This window comes from Heterodontus francisci, unplaced genomic scaffold, assembly GCF_036365525.1.
Source record: "Heterodontus francisci isolate sHetFra1 unplaced genomic scaffold, sHetFra1.hap1 HAP1_SCAFFOLD_62_2, whole genome shotgun sequence".
Taxonomy (NCBI): domain Eukaryota; kingdom Metazoa; phylum Chordata; class Chondrichthyes; order Heterodontiformes; family Heterodontidae; genus Heterodontus; species Heterodontus francisci.
Window position 1 is genome coordinate 4,490,615 of NW_027141112.1, and position 21,994 is coordinate 4,512,608.

Genomic DNA, 21,994 nt, shown 5'->3' on the forward strand with positions numbered 1-21,994 from the left:
GATACATTAAGGACATTTAAGCGACTCTTGGATAGGTACATGGATGATAGTAGTATGAAGGGTCTGTCGGTAGTTTGATACTAGAGTAGGTTAAAGTTTCGGCACAGCATCGTGGGTCGAACTGCCTGTACTGTGCTGTACTGTTCTATGTTCTATGACATCCACCGCATTCCCTTCATCACCATTCTCTGCTACCTCATCCAAAAGTTCATGTTGATAGTTAATTGAGGCGGACATGGAAAATGAGATTTAAGTTGAATATTTTAAGCCGAGATTATTCTTTCATGGGAATTAAGCATTAGCGTTTGTTGCCCATCCCTAATTTCACTTGACAACCGAGTGGCTTGCAAGGCCATTTCAGCAGTCAGTTAAGAGTCAACCACATTGCTGCAGATCTCCAGTGACATGCAAGCCAGTCCAGGTAAGGACAGAAGATCCGCTTCCCTAAAGGGCATTGCTAAACCAGATGGATTGTTAGTACAATTGATGATAGTTCCATGGCACCATTACTGAGACTACCTTTCAATTCCAGATTTTACTTTTATTTTTGATTTTTGATTAATTGAATTTAAATTCCACCAACTGCTGTAGTGGGAGTTGAACTCCCATCCCTGGGGCATTTGCTTGGGCATCTCAGAGAGTGGGAAACAGCGAGAACGATGCTGGAGCAGAAACAGACCGGGAGACATAGAGAGAGTTTTCATTCTGAGAGCAGGAAACAACGGGAGCGGACCTGGGGCATGAAGAGAACGGGAGAAAGCTGGAAAGAGTTCCCTCAGACAGCGGGAAATAGTGAGATCGGAGCTGGAGCAGAAAGAGACTAGGAGAAAGAAGAGAGTTCACTCTGAGGGCGGGAAACTGCGAGAGTGTAGCTGAAGCATACAGAGACTGGGAGAGAGCGAGCGAGAGTTCACTGAGAGACCGGGAAATCGCGAGAGCGGAACAACAGCAGAAAGAGACCGGGAGAGAGAGAGAGAGTTCACTTTGAGAGCAAGAAACAGCGAGAGCGGTGCTGGAGCATAAAGAGACCAGGAGAGAGAGCGAGAGTTCATTCAGAGAGCGGAAACAACGAGAACAGAGCTGGAGCATAAAGAGACCAGGAGAGAGGGAAAGAGTTCGGTCTGAGAGCAGGAAGAAGTGCTCGCGGAGCTGGAGCATAAAGAGACCGGGAGACAGAGAGAGAACTCACTCAGAGAGCGGCAAACAGCGAGAGCAGAGCCGGAGCATTAAGTGACCCGGAGAGACAGAGAGACTTCACTCTGAGAGTATGAAACAGTGAGAGTGAAACCAGCGCAAAAAGAGACCGGGAGAGAGATAGAGAGAGTTCTCTCAGGGAGCGGGAAACAGCGAGAGCGCAGCAGAGCCCAAAGAGATGGAGCGAAAGAGAACCAGAGCTTGAAAACAATTTAAACAGTGAAGTCACATGAAAGCTGCAAGGTGTTTTGTTGGCGCGTAACTGCTATTGGGGAATAATTCTAAATATCTAAATTGCTAGATGTGTAACTAAAGTAAAGAGAAAAGTAAGGTCTACAGTTTTTTATGCAGTAAGTAGTTGTTTTTAGGGAATCAAGGTCCCGAGTGTAAATAACCTCTCATTTAAAGTAATTTAAAAGAGTCAATTAAGTGTATTTATAGCAAGGTAGCTCGGCAGCGTGAAGTTAGAATTAGAATTAGAACATTACAGCGCAGTACAGGCCCTTCGGCCCTCGATGTTGCTCCGACCTGTGAAACCATCTGACCTACACTGTTCCATTTTCATCCATATGTCTATCCAATGACCACTTAAATGCCCTTAAAGTTGGCGAATCTACTACTGCTCCTCCTGTGCAATTTCTGAAGTCAGGGATACATCCAGTGTCCAGAGCAAACACGTGTGCAAGTTGTGTCTCCAGCGGCAACTACTCGATGTCGGCGTTTCGGATCTGGAGCGGTAGCTGGGGACACTGTGGAGCATCCATGATGCCGAGCTCATTGTGGATAGCACGTACAGGGAGGTGGTCACACCGCAGGTAAAGTCTGTTCAGGCAGAAAGGGAATGGGTGACCATCAGGCAGAGTAGAAGAAACAGGCAGGTAGTGCAAGAGTCCCGTGGGTCCATCTCCCATTCTAACGGATTTTCCACTTTGGATACTGTTGAGGGAGATAACTTCTAAGGGGAATGCAGCAATAGACAAATCTGTGTCACCACAGATAGCTCATATGCACACGTGGGGAGGAAAAAGATTGTGAGAGCTGTAGTGTTAGGGGATTCTATCGTAAGTGGTACAGATAAGCTTTCCTGTGGCTGCAAACATGACTCCAGGATGGTATGTTGCCTCCCTGGTGCTCGGGTCAATGATGTCACGGAGTGGCTGCAGGACATTCAGAAGGGGGAGGGTAAACAGTCAGAGGTTGTGGTACACATTGGTACCAAGGACATAGGTAGAAAGAGGGATGAGTTCCTGCAACAATTATTTAGGGAGCTAAGTAGCAGATTAAAAAGCAGGGTCTCACATGTTGCAATCGCAGGATTACTCTGGGTGATCGTGAGTATAGGAATAGTAGGATAGAGCATATGAATGAATGGCTGAAGAGATGATTCAGGAGGGACGGTTTTAGTTTCCCGGATCACTGGGTCTATTTCTGGCGAAGGTGGGACCTGTGCAAGTTGGACGGACTGCACCTGACCAGGAACAGGACCAACATCCTTGCAAGGAGGTTTGCTCGTGGTGTTGTGGATGGGGGGGGTGGGGGCGGGGTGGGGGGTTGCGGGGAATGTGCGGGGGTTAAGCTTATTTGGAAGGGGATGAGAAACAAAGTGGAGGTACAGTAGTGGGTGATGCACAGTCAAATATAGAAGAGAAACTGAGTCAGTCTGGAAGGCACAGCAAATATAGACCTGTTAAGGCACAAGCGAATTATGCAAGGCTGGATTGCATTTAATTTAATGCAAGGCAGATGAATTGAAGGCGTTGATTCGCACATGGGTTTATGATATTATTACTATCACAGAGACATGGTTGAGCGAAGGGCAGGACTGGCAGCTCAATATCCCAGAGGACACAATGTTCAAGAGTGACAGGTTGTGGAGGGTGGGGGGGGGGGGGGGGGGGGGGGAGGCGCGGAAGCGGAGGTGGCATTGCACTGTTGATCAAGGAGTCAATTACTGCAGTAAGGAGGGGCGATATCTTAGAAGGTTCAGCAAATGAGGCCATATGGGTCGACCTTAAAAATAAAAAGGGACCAATCACTTTGCTGGGAATGTACTGAAGGCCTCCAAAAAGTCAGGGAGAGTTAAAGGAGCCAATTTCAGAGATGTGTCAAATTAATAGGGTGACAGCAGTATGGGATTTCAACTTCCAGAATATTAATTGGAATAGCCTTCGTGCAAAAGTCCGAAAGGAGATGTAATTCTTAAAGTGTGTCCAGGCGAGCTTTTTGTTTAGTTTACTTTCGTTTCGAGATACAACACTGAAACAGGCATCGGCCCACCCAGTCTGTGCTGACCATCTTTCTTTTGGGCCTCCTTATCTCGAGAGACAATGGATACGCGCCTGGAGGTGGTCAGTGGTTTGTGAAGCAGCGCCTGGAGTGGCTATAAAGGCCAATTCTGGAGTGACAGGCTCTTCCACAGTTGCTGCAGAGAAATTTGTTTGTTGGGGCTGTTGCACAGTTGGCTCTCCCCTTGCGCCTCTGTCTTTTTTCCTGCCAACTACTAAGTCTCTTCGACTCGCCACAATTTAGCCCTGTCTTTATGGCTGCCCGCCAGCTCTGGCGAATGCTGGCAACTGACTCCCACGACTTGTGATCAATGTCACACGATTTCATGTCGCGTTTGCAGACGTCTTTATAACGGAGACATGGACGGCTGGTGGGTCTGATACCAGTGGCGAGCTCGCTGTACAATGTGTCTTTGGGGATCCTGCCATCTTCCATGCGGCTCACATGGCCAAGCCATCTCAAGCGCCGCTGACTCAGTAGTGTGTATAAGCTGGGGATGTTGGCCGCTTCAAGGACTTCTGTGTTGGAGATATAGTCCTGCCACCTGATGCCAAGTATTCTCCGAAGGCAGCGAAGATGGAATGAATTGAGACGTCGCTCTTGGCTGGCATACGTTGTCCAGGCCTCGCTGCCGTAGAGCAAGGTACTGAGGACACAGGCCTGATACACTCGGACTTTTGTGTTCCGTGTCAGTGCGCCATTTTCCCACACTCTCTTGGCCAGTCTGAACATAGCAGTGGAAGCCTTACCCATGCGCTTGTTGATTTCTGCATCTAGAGACAGGTTACTGGTGATAGTTGAGCCTAGGTAGGTGAACTCTTGAACCACTTCCAGAGCGTGGTCACCAATATTGATGGATGGAGCATTTCTGACATCCTGCCCCATGATGTTCGTTTTCTTGAGGCTGATGGTTAGGCCAAATTCATTGCAGGCAGACGCAAACCTGTCGATGAGACTCTGCAGGCATTCTTCAGTGTGAGATGTTAAAGCAGCATCGTCAGCAAAGAGGAGTTCTCTGATGAGGACTTTCCGTACTTTGGACTTCGCTCTTAGACGGGCAAGGTTGAACAACCTGCCCCCTGATCTTGTGTGGAGGAAAATTCCTTCTTCAGAGGATTTGAACGCATATGAAAGCAGCAGGGAGAAGAAAATCCCAAAAAGTGTGGGTGCGAGAACACAGCCCTGTTTCACACCACTCAGGATAGGAAAGGGCTCTGATGAGGAGCCACCATGTTGAATTGTGCCTTTCATATTGTCATGGAATGAGGTGATGATACTTAGTAGCTTTGGTGGACATCCGATCTTTTCTAGTAGTCTGAAGAGACCACGTCTGCTGACGAGGTCAAAGGCTTTGGTGAGATCAATGAAAGCAATGTAGAGGGGCATCTGTTGTTCACGGCATTTCTCCTGTATCTGACGAAGGGAGAACAGCATGTCAATAGTCGATCTCTCTGCACGAAAGCCACACTGTGCCTCAGGGTAGACGCGCTCGGCCAGCTTCTGGAGCCTGTTCAGAGCGACTCGAGCAAAGACTTTCCCCACTATGCTGAGCAGGGAGATTCCACGGTAGTTGTTGCAGTCACCGCGGTCACCTTTGTTTTTATAGAGGGTGATGATGTTGGCATCGCGCATGTCCTGGGGTACTGCTCCCTCGTCCCAGCACAGGCATAGCAGTTCATGTAGTGCTGAGAGTATAGCAGGCTTGGCACTCTTGATTATTTCAGGGGTAATGCTGTCCTACATCAACCACCCAGTTATACTAATCCTACACTAATCACATAATCCTACCACATCCCCACCTGTTCCTATATTTTCCTACCACAGACCGATACTAGGGACAATTTGTAATGGCCAATTTGGTTACCAACTGGCAAGTATTTTTGCTTGTGGGAGGAAACCGGAGCACCCAGAGAAAACCCAATTGCAATTAACAAAGACAACAGGAAGCCGGGGCCCAGTGCGTAGATTTTGGGAGAGGTTCTTGGGATGATCTAATGATAAATATTTTTTTTCTCTCTCTTACAGTGAATCTTCTGATGGTTGTGATCCAGTCCCGAGGAAAGTGCGGTCTCTGCAAATGTGTCACTTGTTAACTAGTGGCGATGGCAGTGGCAGATCTAACGATGGTGATAATTGAAGTCATACTGAAGCGAATTAACAATATTTACTTGCCAATAAATTTCTTGTTCATTACTCCAATATGCGCCCTGAAACTTGTCACAAAGATGCTGCCCCTGAACTGTTCAGTCTGGTTTACAGTCGCTTTCACCTTCGACGGCTTTGTATCTATTTGTTGTCAGAATTTCAGACCAAGATATTGCACACAAAGAACGGCGAACGTGGTCGTTGCAACCGTGTGTGTACTTAGCTGTCTAAAAAGCATCCCCTTTTACTTTATAAAGCAACCCAAGCTTACAATTAACAATATTCCGTACTTCTGCATTGAAACCGTTGCCTATTAAACTCACCCTTCTGGACGGCGTACGAGTGGTTCAACAGCATTTTAACCCCTTTATTTTGCCGATATTTTTCATCCTGTTGTTCAATGCTCTCATTGTAAAACATATTCTAAAATCTAATATAGTCCACCGGGCACTCATAAGTCACATCAATAATCAAAATGATCCAGAGAGCGAGAAACAGAAGAGGGCAATGTTCTTGCTTTTCACTCTATCTGCGAATTTCATTCTTCTCTGGATGACACATGTTGTACATTCCCTAATGTGGCGGGTGACAAACTGCAATTATACAAACAAATACTACAGTAACCCAATATACATCACCCAGCAAATGGGATACATGCTGCAGCTTCTCAGTTCTTGCCCCAAAAAGTGAATCTATGGACTTACACAAAGAGAATTCAAAGAGGAGCTGATGAATGGGATAATGTATCTGGTCACACTGAATGGTGTTATGTTAATAGAAAATAATTGGGAGAAAGCTGGATCAGGCTGTGAAAATATCAACCCAGCTTCTTCTTCTATTTCGTAGTACTGACTGGTGATGGACTGAAACAGGCTGGTGCTCTGCGAGAGAGTTTGACAATAGTACAATAGGCAGAAGAACGGGCCTGCCTCTCGCATGGGTATGAAATAGAAATAAATAAGCATCTGAAATGCCGCAAAAAAAATTGAAAACGCAGAAGAAGAGGATAAAAAAACTGGGAACACACCTGAACACCGTGAAGCACGTAATAATAAAATGCCAATTGGGACACAACTGACAAACGTGAAATGTTCAATAATAATGCACATTGGACACGATCTGTTAAATGTGGAACAAATAACAATGAGGTGAATTGTATTAAATCTGGTAAATATGAAGTGTTCAATAATAATACATGCTAGAATACAACTGTAAAATATGAAGAGTTTAATAACATTGCAGTCTTGATTAAATCAGGCAGATGTGAGACTAGTAATTATAATGCACATGGACACATCAGGAAAACGTAATAATAACGAACACTGGCCTGCATTGTGGTAAATGTAAAGCATTTAATGTAATGAACACTAGACCACATTGTGCTAATGTGACAATTATAATGGGAATATACAGTACACCAAATCTGTTAAATGTGACACATTTAACAATAATACACACTGGGCAACAATTGGTCAAGCTGAAATGTTTAATAATAAATGATGTGCACTGGGCCACATCTGGTCACAATTAAGCATTTAGCAATATTACACACTAGACCGCATCTGGAAAGTGTAAAACAATTATTAATAATAACAATAATACACACTAGACTGCATCCAGAAAATGTGAAATATGTAATAGTGATAAATCCTGGACCACACGTGGCAAATGTGAAGTGCTTAATAATAATTCTCAGTGGGCAGCATCTGCTAAATGTGAAACATTTGTTTATAACGCACACTGGACCCCATCTGGTAAATATGAAGATTTTAATAATAGTTCACATTTGACCACATCTGGTAAATTTGAAGCTTTGACTAATACTGCACACAAGACTGCAGCTCGAAACTGTGAAGCATTTAATAATAATAGAGGAGACCCACGTTTGTTAAATGTGAAGTATTTAATAATAAGGTCAATTAGATCACATCTGGTACAAAAACTAAGCATTCAATAATTATTCATACTACACTACTTCAAGCAAATACAAAATATTTAATAGTAATGTATACTGAGCCACATCCAGTAAATGTGTATAATGTAATAATGTTGCACATTGGGCAGCATCTGATAAATGCGAAACATTTAATAATTGGGCACGCTGGACCACATAAGGTAAAAGTGAAACATTTAATAATATTGTACACATAATCACATCTGGCAAAAGTAAAATATTTAATAGCAATACACACATTGACCACATCTGGTAAATGTGAAGTATTTAATAGTGAATCACACCAGACATATCTGAACCTTCTGAATCATTTAATAATAATAATAATGCATACTGGACCACACTGGAATGTGTGAAACTGTTACTAGTAATGCACCATGGGCAGCATCTGGCAAATATGAAACATTTAATAATAAGGCAAACGAGACCACATCAGGGATATGTGAAACAATTTATAACAATGTACAGCAGACTGTATCCGGAAAATGTGAAAAATGTAATAGTAATACACACTGGACTATCTCTGATAAATGTAATTATTTAATAATAAGGCTCACTGGGCAGCTTCTGGAAAACGTGAAAAGTATACTGCTAACGCACATTAGACCACATCTGGTAAATGTGAATCCCTTAGTAATAATGCATGCTGGGCTACATCTGGTAAATGTGCAGCCTTTAATAATAAAGCCCACTAGAGCACATCGGTAAATAAGAAGTGTTCAATAATAATTCGCTCTAGACTACATCTGATAAATGTGAAACATTTAATAATAATGCACATTGACCACTCTGGTAAAAATGCATTTAGCAATAAAGCACGTTGGGCAGCAGCTGATAAATGTGAAGATTTTAGTAATGATGTGCACTGGACCACATCAGGTAATTAAGAAACATTTAATAATTATGCACACTAGCTCACATCTGGAATGTATGACATTTATATAATAATGCACACTTGGAAGCATCCGGTAAGTGTGGAACATTTAATAATAAGGCACGCTGGACCAAATCTGGTAAATGTCAAACAATAACAATGCAAACCAGGCCTCATCTGCAAAAATGTGAAATATGCAGTAGTAATTCACACGAGAAGATACCTGGTGAATTTAAAGTATGTAATAATGCCAATCACCAGAAAGTAGCATGCGATAGATAAGGGTAAGCGACCCCACATAGATTTTTGTTGAACACGGGGATTAACGGTGAAACAACCAAGGTAGGCAGATGGGGTTAAGATCCAGATCAGCTGAATGAGAGCAGGATCAAGGAGCTGAATGATCTCCTCCCGTTCCGAAAACAGAGAGGGAGAGACAGAGGCAGTGAGAATAAATGGGATCCCTGTCTCACTAATATAAATTATGCTTTCAGAACTGATTATTGTGGAACATCACTTCCCTCTGGTAGCAACTAGAAAAACACCAGTACAGTGTCAGTTGTGAAATTGTAATGCGTTTATTGAAACATTTAAAACGCAATATTGCTGTACAATGAAATGTGCATTACTTTATAAAATTAATAAAGCATCTTAACTATCTATCAATGCAAGGCCGCTTCCCAGAAAGAAACACGACCAAATTCTCCTGTCATATTGAATTGGCGCCTGGCCTCAGAACAGAGAAGAAATTAGTTAGAGTAAGGAAGCAATCCCGCAGCGCTAACAGGTTAAAACATCCATACTATCAATGTAAAGGCATCTGGCACATTCCATAAGGGTCATATTGTCATTCCTGGCAGTTTTTGTTTTTTGCCGGTGTCTTTTTGTTTTGGCAGCTGAACAGGGATTTTTCTTTTGAATCATCTGTTCTGCAGGTGTCTGGACATTGCTAGCAAAGCTTAACATATATTGCCCATCTTTAATTGCCATTGAGAAGATTGTGCTGAGCAGCCTGTTTGACCCACTGAAATCCATGTCGGGCAGGTACACCCACAGTTCTATTAGGGAGGGAGTTCCAGGATTTTGACCCAGTGTCCGGATTATTCGATTCACTAGGACACTGTTCCCAGCTCGGTTTAAGTGGAGCCCTTCCCAGTGGAACAGATCCCTCTTTCCCCATTACTGATACTAGTAGAGGTAAGGGGGATCGTGCCAGGGAGTGGGACTGACTGCATAGTTCCGTGGAGAGCTGGCATGAACTGGATGGGCCGAATGGCCTCCTTCTGTGCCATGAAGGACACTGTGACTCTAAGACTCTATGACTCCCGCTCCTACACTCCCAAAACAAGGTGAGTGGTGCACACCTTTGTGAAATTCCACACCCCCATTCACCTGTTTAACCCAATGTTCAAATTCTTGCACCGGGGGCCAAGTTGGTGTTTCATGCCCATACTACGCCGAAAGAGCGATTCATTATGCAGTTACCTCAAGACGTTTGGGAATACAAAAGGATGGAAGTGCTGTTTCAGGGGCATGCGTTCATAGTAAGAACCCTTCTGAAGTCGCAGTGTTCAGTTCAAGAATCTATTAGCCTTTGAGAAGTTGCAGCACAGATTGACTAGATGATATTGAGCTCATTGGGTTACATTCTGAGGGCAGGTTGCTTTAGTGAGGTTTGTATTCCGTTGTCTATGGAAGATTGATGGGAGGTAAAATCGAGGTACTCATTATGCAACAATATACATCAAGAATTTGGATGTGGGGACCAAACATAATTATTCCAAGTTTACAAATGACACAAGATTAGATGGGAATGTGGGTTAAGAGGAGGATGTGAGGAGGTTTAAAGGGGATTTTTACAGGCTGAGCGAATGGAAAAGAACATGGCAGATTAAATATAATATGGAAACATGTGAAGTCGTCCACTTTGGTAGGAAAAACAGAAATGCAGTGTTTTGCTTAAATGGTGAGAGGTCAGAAAGTGTTGTTATCTAAAGGGACCTGGCTGTCCTTGTTCAAGAGTCACTGGAAGGTAACATATAGGTGCAGAAAACAATTAGGAAAGCAACTGGCATGTTGGTCTTTATTGGAAGAGGGTTTGAGTACAAGAGTAAATAACTATTGCTGAAATTGTATAGAGCCTTGGTGCGACTGCACCTGGAGTATTGTGCACAGTTTTGGTCTCCTTACCGAAGGAAAGATATACTTGCCATAGAAGGAGTACAACAAAGGTTCAGCAGACTGATCCCTGAGATGGCAGGTTTGTCCTATGAGGAGAGATTGAGGAAACTGTGCCTGTATTCTCTGGTGTTTCGAAAAATGAGAGGTGATCTTATTCATATGTACAAAATTCTTCCAGGGCGTGACACGTTGGATGCAGGAAGGATGTTTTCCCTGGCTGGGGAGTCTAGAACCAAGGGACACAGTCTCAGAATAAGGGGCAGGCCATTTAAGACTGAGAGGAGGAGGAATATTTTCACTCAGAGGGTGGTGAATCTTAGGAATTCCCTATCACAGCGGGCTGTGGAGTCTCAGTCATTGAGTATATTCAAGACAGAGATGGATAGGTTTTTAGATATTAAAGATATCCAGGGATGTGAAGATAGAGCAGTAAAATGGTGTTGAGGTAGAACATCAGCCATAGAGTCATAGAGTCATGCAGCACAGAACGAGGCCCTTCGGCCCATCGTGTTGCATGTTCCAGTTGCATGGCGGAGCAGGCTCAAGGGGCCGAATGGACTAGCCCTCTTCCTATATGAGAGCAAGCAGCTCAGGAGCAAAATAAGGAGGCATATTTGCACACAACAGTCACAGAAAGTTGATACTATTTCCCACAAAGGGCGGTGGATGGTGCCACATAGTTGCAGCTTTAGAGACTGCGATATTTGTCTTATACAGGTATCACGGGTTGATGGAACTAAGGCGGATAAAGAGAGCTGAGGTGAAGAACAGCCATGATATAATTGAATGGTATCAAGCATGCAGGGCTGAATGGCCTACTCCTGTTCGCTATTTTCAAAAACGTCGTTTGATTGACATTTATAGGAAACTCCATACCAAGAGTGGGGTACGGATTCGCTTGTAGATTCTGTTTCTCAAGCTGGCTGTTTGGAAACAAATAATCTCTCTTGGCAACATTGAATGAAGTGTCAATGATCACCATGTTGCTTAGCACTGGACCTCTTGTTGAGGGGGCCATGCCTTGTGCCCAGGAGATCTGTAAATGTTCTAAATCTTTACCGCTGCATAGAGGGTGAAGTCCTCACCGAGGTTTCGGGTGGTCTCTGGTTGACACTAAAGTAAATGGTGAAATTGGTCATAAAAATCAACCCATTGTCTTAAAATCTGTTCAAAGTTAAGTGAAATTCTCTTAGCAGTGGACGGCAGCAGAAGGAATCGAAAATTAAATTTTAAAAATGCCTTGTTTAGACCAAACAATACTCTTCCTAGTCCGCACATAAACCAACAGTGAAACAGTAACTGCTGCACAATACTTGCATCTGGTTATATAACAGTATATGTAACATATACACTGTAAAAGTCCAAACGTAATTGCCAATGCCCTTAATTTCTTATAGATTGAGCAGCTCTGCTCTTCACTGCTCAAAGATTCATTACATAATGAGGTTCAATCCACTGAGACAAACACAGACTGTTCACTTCCCTTGCCTGTGTACATTTCTGTGGCCATTTTAAGATAGTTCGCAATGTGAATGGAAAACTATTTGTCCTCACGAATATTTATTCATAGAACAAGGTAGCTGAGATATTAAAACCAGAACATGGACTCAGTAGAGAAAGCAGCAAGATATTAGGGCACTTCTTCCTAAGTGTATGAATGAGTAAAATAAGAGGCAACATCAAACGATAGATATAACCATAGCCATTTTTAACTTAGTTTCTCTTCGGTTGTACGTTCAGCTTAAGGACAGCGTCTAAATGAAACAAAACAAAGCAATACAGCATAGATGTGCAAATACTTAAAATATTTGCTCGTGTTTTGAACAGTTATATGTTGATTGATAGATCTTCCTCATTTTCACATCAATATATCATTGCACCGAATGAGCATTCCCGATTTTATTAACTCCAGGTTTGGCAACCGTGCCTTCAACTGCCTGGTCCTCAAACTCCCGAATTCCCTCTCTAACCCTCTCCAATGCTCTACCGCTCTTCCTTCCTTTAAGATGCTCCTTAAAGTGGACCTCTTTCAGCAAGCCTTTTTACCACCTGCCCTATTATCGCTTTATTTGACTCAATATCTAATTTTGCTGGATAACCTTCTTGTGAATTTCTTTTGGTTGTTATGGTACATTACAGGCGCTATATAATTATAGGTAGTTATTGTATCATATGGAAGGAACACTGACTCTGCTGCCAAGTGTTGGGAGCAACTGGTACTTGACAAACCCTAATGGCTCTTTGATTGTTCATGAAGAAGCGAATGTACCTCCTTTGCTGACCTTCCCTTTCCCATTTCAAGTCTTGCTGCAGATGCTTACGGGATGGCCAAGATTTCCCTGGAGATGAGAAGCAGATTTTCTGTGTGTGACTTGTTATTGTTACGTCTCACACGAATGCAGCATTAGATTGTCCAGTCCTGAGCTGACCAATAGTCACAATGATTATATAACTGTATCACTTTTCACTTTGACTATGAATGTGTATTTATCCATGTGCTGTAGTCCGAAGAATTTCCACATCGAAATGCATTAACGATAACATATTTGGTTAGCTGCCATTTTTGATCTTGTTCCCTATCTACAATTCCTGACCAGCTGTTGTCATGTTTCATATCCTACCGACGTGTTACTGTCTTCCCATTATAACAACCTATGGCCACCACATCTCCACCATTGGAAACTGTCTAGGTAAATAGAATAGGAGGTTCAGTGTAAAATTGGATAAAACATTGGCTGAACGACAGAAACTGCGAGTCACCATAAATATGAACTTTTCAGATGGTAGACTGTGGTGTTCCCCAAGGGTCATTTCTGAGACCGCTGTTCTTTTTAACTATACATTTAATTAATAAATCTGGAATTAAAAGCTAGTCTAATGATGACCATGAAAACATTGTCGATTGCTGTAAAAACCCATCTGTTCACTAATGTCCTTCAGGGAAGGACATTACCTGGTCTGTCCTTAACTGTTCTGGCCTACATGTGACTCAAGACCAACAGCAATGTGGTTAACTCTGACATGCCCTCTGAAATGGCCTAGCAAGCCACTCAGTTGTACGTAACCGCTACAAAGTCAATAAAAAGGAATGAAATAGGACGGACCACCCAGCATCGAACTAGGCACCGGAAATGACAACGGCAAACCCAGCCCTGTCGACACTGCAAAGTCCTCCTTACGAACTTCTGGGGGCTTCAGCCAAAGTTGGGAGAGCTGTCCCACAGGCTAGTCAAGCAACAGCCTGACATAGTCATGCTCACAGAATCATACCTTACAGACAATGTCCCAGACAATGCGATCATATTCCCCAGGTATGTCCTGTCCCACCGGGAGGACAGACCCAGCAGAGGTGGTGGCACAGTCGTATACAGTAGGGAGGCTGTTGCCCTGGGAGCCCTCAACATTGATTCCAGACCTCATGAAGTCTTATTGCATCAGGTCAGACATGGGCAAGGCAACCTCCTACTGATTACCACCTACCGCCCTTTCTCAGCGGACGACTCAGAACTACTCCATGTTGAACACCAGTTGGAGGAAGCACTGAGGGTGGCAAGGGCACAAAATGTACACTGGGTGGGGGACCTCAATGTCCAACACCAAGACTGGCTCGGTAGCGCCACTACTGACCGAGCTGGTCGAGTCCAAAAGGACATAGCTGCGAGACTGGGTCTGCGGCAAGTGGTGGGGGAACCAACACGAGGGAAGAACATACTTTACCTCGTCCTCACCAATCTACCTGACGCAGATGCATCTGTCCATGACTGTATTGGTAGGAGTGACCACCGCACTGTCCTTGTGGAGACGAAGTCATGCCTTCACATTGAGGATACCGTCCATCGCGTTGTGCGGCACAATCACCGTGCTGAATGGGATAGATTTCGAACAGATCTAGCAATGCAAGACTGGGCATCCATGAGGCGCTGTGGGCCATCAGCAGCAGCAGAATTGTACTCTCCCACAACCAGTAACATCATGTCCCGGCATATCCCCCACTCTACCATTACCCTCAAGCCAGGAGACCAACCCTGGTTCAATGAAGAGGGCAGGAGGGCATGCCAGGAGAAGCACCAGGCATAACTCAAAATGAGGTGTCAACCTGGTGAAGCTACAACCCAGGACTACTTGCATGCCAAACGGGGTAAGCAGCATGCGATAGACAGAGCTAAGTGATCCCATAACCAACGGATCTAGCCAAACTGTTCCAGTACAGCTACAACACTGGCATTTACCCTGCAATGTGGAAAATTGCGCAGGTATGTCCTGTACACAAAATGTAGGACAAGTCCAACCTGGCCAATTACCGCCCCATCAGCCGACTCTCAATCATCAGCAAAGTGATGGAAGGTGTCCTCAACAGTGCCATCAAGCAGCACTTGCTTAGCAATATCCTGCTCAGTGATGCTCAGTTTGTGTTCCACCAGGGCCACTCTGCTCCTGACCTCATTACAGCCTTGGTTCAAACATGGACAAAAGAGCTGAATTCAAGAGGTGAGGTGAGAGTGACTGCCCTTGACATCAAGGCAGCATTTGACTAAGTACGGCATCAAGGAGCACGAGCAAAACTGAGGTCAATGGGAATCAGGGGGAAAACCCTCCACTGGCTGGAGTCTTACCTAGCACAAAGGAAGATGGTTGTGGTTGTTGGAGGTCAATCATCTGAGCTCCAGGACATAATTGCAGAAGTTCCTCAGTGTAGTGTCCTCGGCCCAACCATCTTCAGATGCTTCATCAGTGACCTTCCTTCAATCATAAGGTCAGAAGTCGGGATGTTCGCTGATGATTGCACAATGTTCAGCACGATTCCTGACTCCTCAGATACTCAAGCAGTCCGTGTAGAAATGCAGCAAGACCTGGACAATATCCAAGCTTGGGCTGATAAGTGGCAAGTAACATTCGCGCCACACAAGTGCGAGGCAATGACCATCTCCAACAGGAGAGAATCTAACCATCTCCCCTTGACATTCAACGGCATTATCATCGCTGAATCCTCCACTATCAACATCCTCGGGGCTACATTGACCAGAAACTGAACTGGAGTAGCCATATGAATAGCGTGGCTACAAGAGCAGGTCAGAGGCTAGGAATCCTGAGGCGAGTAACTTACCTCCTGACTCCCCATTTCCTGTCCACCATCTACAAGGAACAAGTCAGGAGTGTGATGGAATACTCTCCACTTGCCTGGATGGGTGCAGCTCCAACAACACTCAAGAAGCTCGATACCATCCAGGACAAAGCAACCCGCTTGACTGGCACGCCATCTACAAACATTCACTCCCTCCACCATCGACGCACAGTGGCAGCGGTATGTACCATCTACAAGATACACTGCAGCAATGCACCAAGGCTCCTTAGACAGCACCTTCCAAACCTGCAACCTCCACCAACTAGAAGGACAAGGGCAGCACATACATGGGAATACCACCACCTACAAGTTCCCCTCCAAGTCACACACCATCCTGACTTGGAACTATATCGCCGTTCCTTCACTGTCGCTGGGTCAGAATCCTGGAACTCCCTTCCTAACAGCACTTTGGTATACCTACCCCACATGGACTGAAGCGGGTCAAGAAGGCAGCTCACCACCACCTTCTCAAGGGCAATTAGGAATGGGCAATAAATGCTGGCCTGGCCAGCGACGCCCACATCCCATGAATGAATTAAAAAAATAACCTACATGACTTGGATCTTGGAATACAGAGTAGAAACTCAAAATGTGCTGATGACACCAAAGTTGGAGATGTGACAAATATTTAAGATGATATGAATCACCGGCAAGAGGACATCGATGGACTAGTATAACGGGCAGGGAGGGGGCCAATGGAATTTAATACAGACAAGTGTGAGGTGATGTATTTTGACAGAATGATAGGGAGAGACAATATACACTTAATGGCGCTGTTCTGAAGAGTGTGCAGGAACAGAGGGACCTGGGGGTGCATGTGCATCGATCTTTGAAGGTGGCAGGACATATTGAGAGAGCTGTTGGTAAAACATATGGGATCTTGGGCTTCATTAAATTATGCTGAACTTTTATAAATCTCTGGTTCGGTCCTAATTGGAATAATCAACAGACAATTACTAGTAATGCTCTAATGACTATTCTTACATTCTTATTCATTAAATGCTAAGAACATTCTAAATGTTAATGACGATTCTGGAAGCAGAAGCGCAAAACACAACTTTATGTAAGGGCTTCGCTGGTTTGGTCCCTCGGAGGTTCTGTGGTCCGTCAAATAATTAACCATCATCAATTATTCGCAGTAACTTTCATAGCGCTGGTTATGTACTTATTAAGGCAGGTATTGAATGGATTGTAGGCGTGGTTTCTGCGTTATGTGCAAAAGTTGGCTTATTTGCATGGTCATAAACATGTGCATGTCAAACTGATCAAAGCCCATCTGTATTACTTACAGTGAACACAAATTATTGAGTTGAACAAATGCTGAAAATGTTTAGATGAGTATGTATGTGCGTTTATTATAGTGGGAGTGGGTATGTTCTTTTTCCTGCGAGTATATGTATGTGTGTGATTGTGTGTTCGAGTGTGTATGAAATACTCTCAACTTGCCTGGATGGGTGCAGCTCCAACAGCACTCAAAAGTTCGACACCATCCAGGACAAAGCACCCAGTTTGATTGGCACCCCATCCATAAATATTAATTTCCTCCACCACTGACACACAGCGTCATCTACAAGACGCAGTGCAGCAACTCACCAAGGCTCTTCGACAGCACCTTCCAAACCCGCGACCTCTACCACATAGAACGATAGGGGCAGCAGATGCTTGGGAACACCACAACCTGCACGTTTCCCTCGGAGCCACACACCAACCTGACTTGGAAATATGTCGACTGTTCCTTCACTGTGGCTGAGACAAAATCCTGGAACACAAGAGTACAAGGACTGCAGCGGTTCGAGAAGGCAGAACATCACCACCTTCTCAAGTGCAGTTAAGGATGGGCAATGAATGCGATTAGGGATGGGCAACAAATGCTGGCCTTGCCAGCGATGATCACATCTCGTGAATGAATAAAAATAAATGTTAGCTTTCAGTGCCTCCTGAAAATAAAAGACACCCATGTGTTTTGAAGTTCAACTTATGTCTAATTGTGGACTGTAGTTTTCCTTTAAGTGTGTGCATGAATGGGGGAGCTCATATCTTAAAAGAAAAAGACACAATGCATACAGAGAGGATACATTTTTCAAATCATTTGCTTCTGAGCATTATGATGGTCTGTTGTGATTGAAGGTTTAATATTCTCACCATATTTCTCTGCTGCCGCTGCACTTGCCTGCGAAGAGAACATAAAAAAAGTGTCAGGAATTGCGAGCCAGTTACTGGTCGACAGATTAGGAGCATGAGAGAAGGCAAAGAGCAGAAAAGTTCTTCAAGCCCCAATGTCCATTACAACAGGTGGATTTGCTTTGGGGCTATGTGATGAGGCATGTTATCTGCAAGCTTCGAACAATGATCTGTAAACGAGAGTACAGATCCCATCATGGCAGTTGACGAATTTAAAATCAGTTAATTCAATAAGTTTAGAATAATCAAGCTCGTAATACCAACCTTTCGGGGCGGCACAGTGAAGCAGTGGTTGCACCACAGCCTCACAGCTCTAGGGACGCGGGTTCAATTCTGGGTACTGCCTGTGCGGAGTTTGCAAGTTCTCCCTGTGCCTGCATGGGTTTCCACCGGGTGCTCCGGTTTTCTCCCACATGTCAAAGACTTGCATGTTGAGAGGTAAATTGGAGACTTGCATGTTGATAGGTAAATTGGCCATCATAAATTACCCCGAGTATCGGTAGGTGGTAGGGAAATATAGGGACAGGTGGGGATGTGGTAGGAATATGGAATTTGTGTTGGATTAGTTTAAATGGGTGGTTGATGGTCGGCACAGACTCGGTGGGCCGAAGGGCCTGTTTCAGTGCTATATCACTAAACTAAACCTTTAAACAAAAATACCGGTTTGTTGCAAAAAAAAAGCCTGTATGTCGCACTGATGCCCTTTCAGGATACAAATCCGCCAAATGTACCCAGTCAGGCCGATATGTAATTCCAGAACCCACAACAATATGGCCAAATCTTACCTTACCTCTGGAATGCTCTCAAGGGCAATAAATACTGGCTTTGCCAGTGAGCCACCTATCCCATTAATGAATAATAATAAGCACGAAATGTTTATATGGAGATGCCCAAAAAATGCCTCATGTGAAATGGTCATATTAGGGTCGGACTTCAACTACATAATTATCAACAGTTCTAAGGTGTAAGATGATGATGAATATGTTGAAGGAGAGAACCTAGGTTACAATTGAAATGTTGTACAGACAAGTGAGATGAAGCTATAGTCGACAATGTTATGCCTAGTTTAGGATACATAGAAGTAGCAATGGAAGCAAACCGCTCTCAGGAGGTTTTCTGAGCAGGACACGGGTTTGAGAGATGATCAAGATGTGAGGAGCTCGGAAGAACTGGAGATAGTTTCTTGATGACAGCACTTTCGAGGGATGTCTCGACTAAGCCAAAGGAGGATCAATTTGTTGATTGAACTGAGGTGAGGAATTTGTTTGTGGAGATGTTCAGAAGGGAGCGGGTCCATTGAGCTGTCAGTCGGTCTCATGGACGGGTAAGTTTAACTATGATCGGTGAGGGGCTATCAAAAATACGCAGTGTAGTTGGAGAGCGTTACCCAAGGGAGAAGGGCAGGCGACTTGGAAGCGGAGTGGTGGGAAGGAGTCACGTGGAGAAGTGGGTTATCTTTGACTTTGAAGGACAAGAGTCTTATGCACAGGGGCACTGCATCTCAATCATCTTCCAGAACGTCGCTGAAGTTCCCCCTGCCCCAATTGCAGCACATAAATATTTTGTCATGATTCCAAAATATTCTCATCCGGAACTGTAGTTGGGAGTCCATTCCTAGCACCATTACTCATTCAAGGATATTTCCTTTATATCTGTACAGGCTTACCTCTCACCAGTTTGAGTCTGCATCCCTTTGACTCGCCTTCATTTCCTTCCACGTTCCAGCTTTCTTTCTTCTATACCATCTGAACAACATCTATATAGTCACTTCACCGTGATCACCCTCGAGAGAGAGAAGCCTAAGATATCCCACTCATTCCTCAGGAATAGGCATGAATGCGACATGTAACTGCCTTTGTTGGATCGGCCTGTGCTATACAGCCCCTCTGTTTTTTCACAGCCATGGAAAATTTCTAACCCAGCCATATGTCCCAGAAGTAGTCTTGTGGCTGAGATACCACATTATAAACCCAGCCATTTATTCAACTCAAGGAAAACTATGGAACTCAATAAATGATGCAGAGTGCAACAGGCGGACATTGAGAGATTGCTTCTCTTGGCATTCCACCCAAGGTGAATTTCTACCCCAGTCACTTCCAACTTCGCCATTGGTTATTCCACCTTTCAGGTCATGATCGCCCTACATTTAAAGGTTAGATGTCAGTTGCTAAAGTTGTTTACTTTTATTTATTTAGAGATACAGCAGTGAAACAGGCCCTTCAGCCCACCGAGTCTGTGCCGACCAACAACCTCCCATTTATACTAACTCTACAGTAATCCCATATTTCCTACCATATCCCCACCTTCCCTCAATTCTCCTACCATCTCCCTACACTAGGGGAAATTTTACAATGGGAAATTTACAAATCAACCTGCAAGTTCCTGGCTGTGGGAGGAATCTGGAACAAGCACAGTCACAGAGAGAACTTGCACACTCCGCACAGGCAGTACCCAGAATCAAACCCAGGTCCCTAGAGCTGTGATGCTAACCACTGCGCCACTGGGCCACCCCAAATGTTTTAGGGATTTGGTTAGTAGTCGTGAAGAAGAGGTGACAGTGACCTTAGTCTGAGCATCTATACTGAACGTTTGCTACATTGGGTCTAACCTACATTTCAGACAGAGGCAAACACCCAACAGAGCAAGGATGAGAATCAGAATCATTGCAGAGCCAACACCAGCCACCAGCGCAATGGATTTCACTAAATCAGAAGAAGGAGACAGCGTAGCATCAAGTTAATGAACAGCTTCTAACAAGATAAATAATCTGATGTTTAATGCAGGACATAAATTGCAACTAAAATACTATTACACGATAAACAGAGAACATAATGAAATATGAATAGAAAAATCTTGGTGCAGCAGAGCAAAATGGACGGTGTTTCACAGCCCACCTGTTTTAGGTCCTGCCCGATATTCAGCTCCATTGAAGTCAATGAAAGTGAATATTGGGCGGGTTGGAAAGAGGGAGGCAGTTTAGATTCAGCTCAAAATGCGTAATTACATCTGGCTGTCATTTCACACCGTGTTAAACCTGTCCATACACAACTGGCACAGACTGAAAATCAACAGATGCAGCATTTACTGAGATCCAATAAACACAGTGAATGTGAGAATGTCACTCACCTCTTACAGTGATGTGTACAGTGTCACTCTGTATTGATGTCAGCCTCCTTCCACCTACCGCAGCTTCATACAGACAGGTATAATTTCCTCCTTTACCATTATCTATATTTCTGATGGTGAAGGTGACAGAATTACTCCCTGCATCAGCAGACTGGACATCTGAGTAATTGGCTTCTCCTTATCTGTATATATAAAATGTGATCCCAGGAAGGTCCCTGGGGCTTGTAAAGTTAAGTATGACCTCTTCACCCTTAGTACTAACACTAGAATCCACTGATAGATTTGGTTTTGGGAGATCTGCCATTGGTAAAGTTGAATTAGTGACAATTAGAATAAAATGCACACCGGACTTAAAGCAATTTTTGTTGAAAACACTGATAATATTAACCAAAATTTCAAACAATCTCAGTTCCCCTTCACTTGCCTGCTGAAGTGAGTGTCACAGTTTCATTACGTTTGGATTCTAACCATCTTCCTTTGACAGAGGCTCTATATTTGCATTGGTACCGCCCTTCCTGGTTTGTACTATTCACCGTGAATGTTCCAATGTTGCCCTTTGTGACAATTTGTGGAGAGTTGAGCGGGTGATTATCTCTGTAAAAGTAGATTTGACCGGGACTGTCTCTGTTCACTGTGCAGGTAATGGTGACCATCTCTCCCTCTACATAGACCCCAGTCTGTTGATCAAGTGATATCCTTGGCCATGCCAGCGGTTCTGTGGTCAAATAAATGGTAAGAAGAACCAGTAATTGATTCTGTACATATTCTTGTGAGTGCAAGTCTGGTACCTCAATAACAATTGTCTTGTGTTAAAGGAAAATGTTAACAGGGGATATTGAAATTCAATCCGGGAAGGGATATGGAGGAGCACAGTATAATTAAATTAACATATTTCACCTTCGAGGATCATTTTGGAAATCTAGCTATTCAG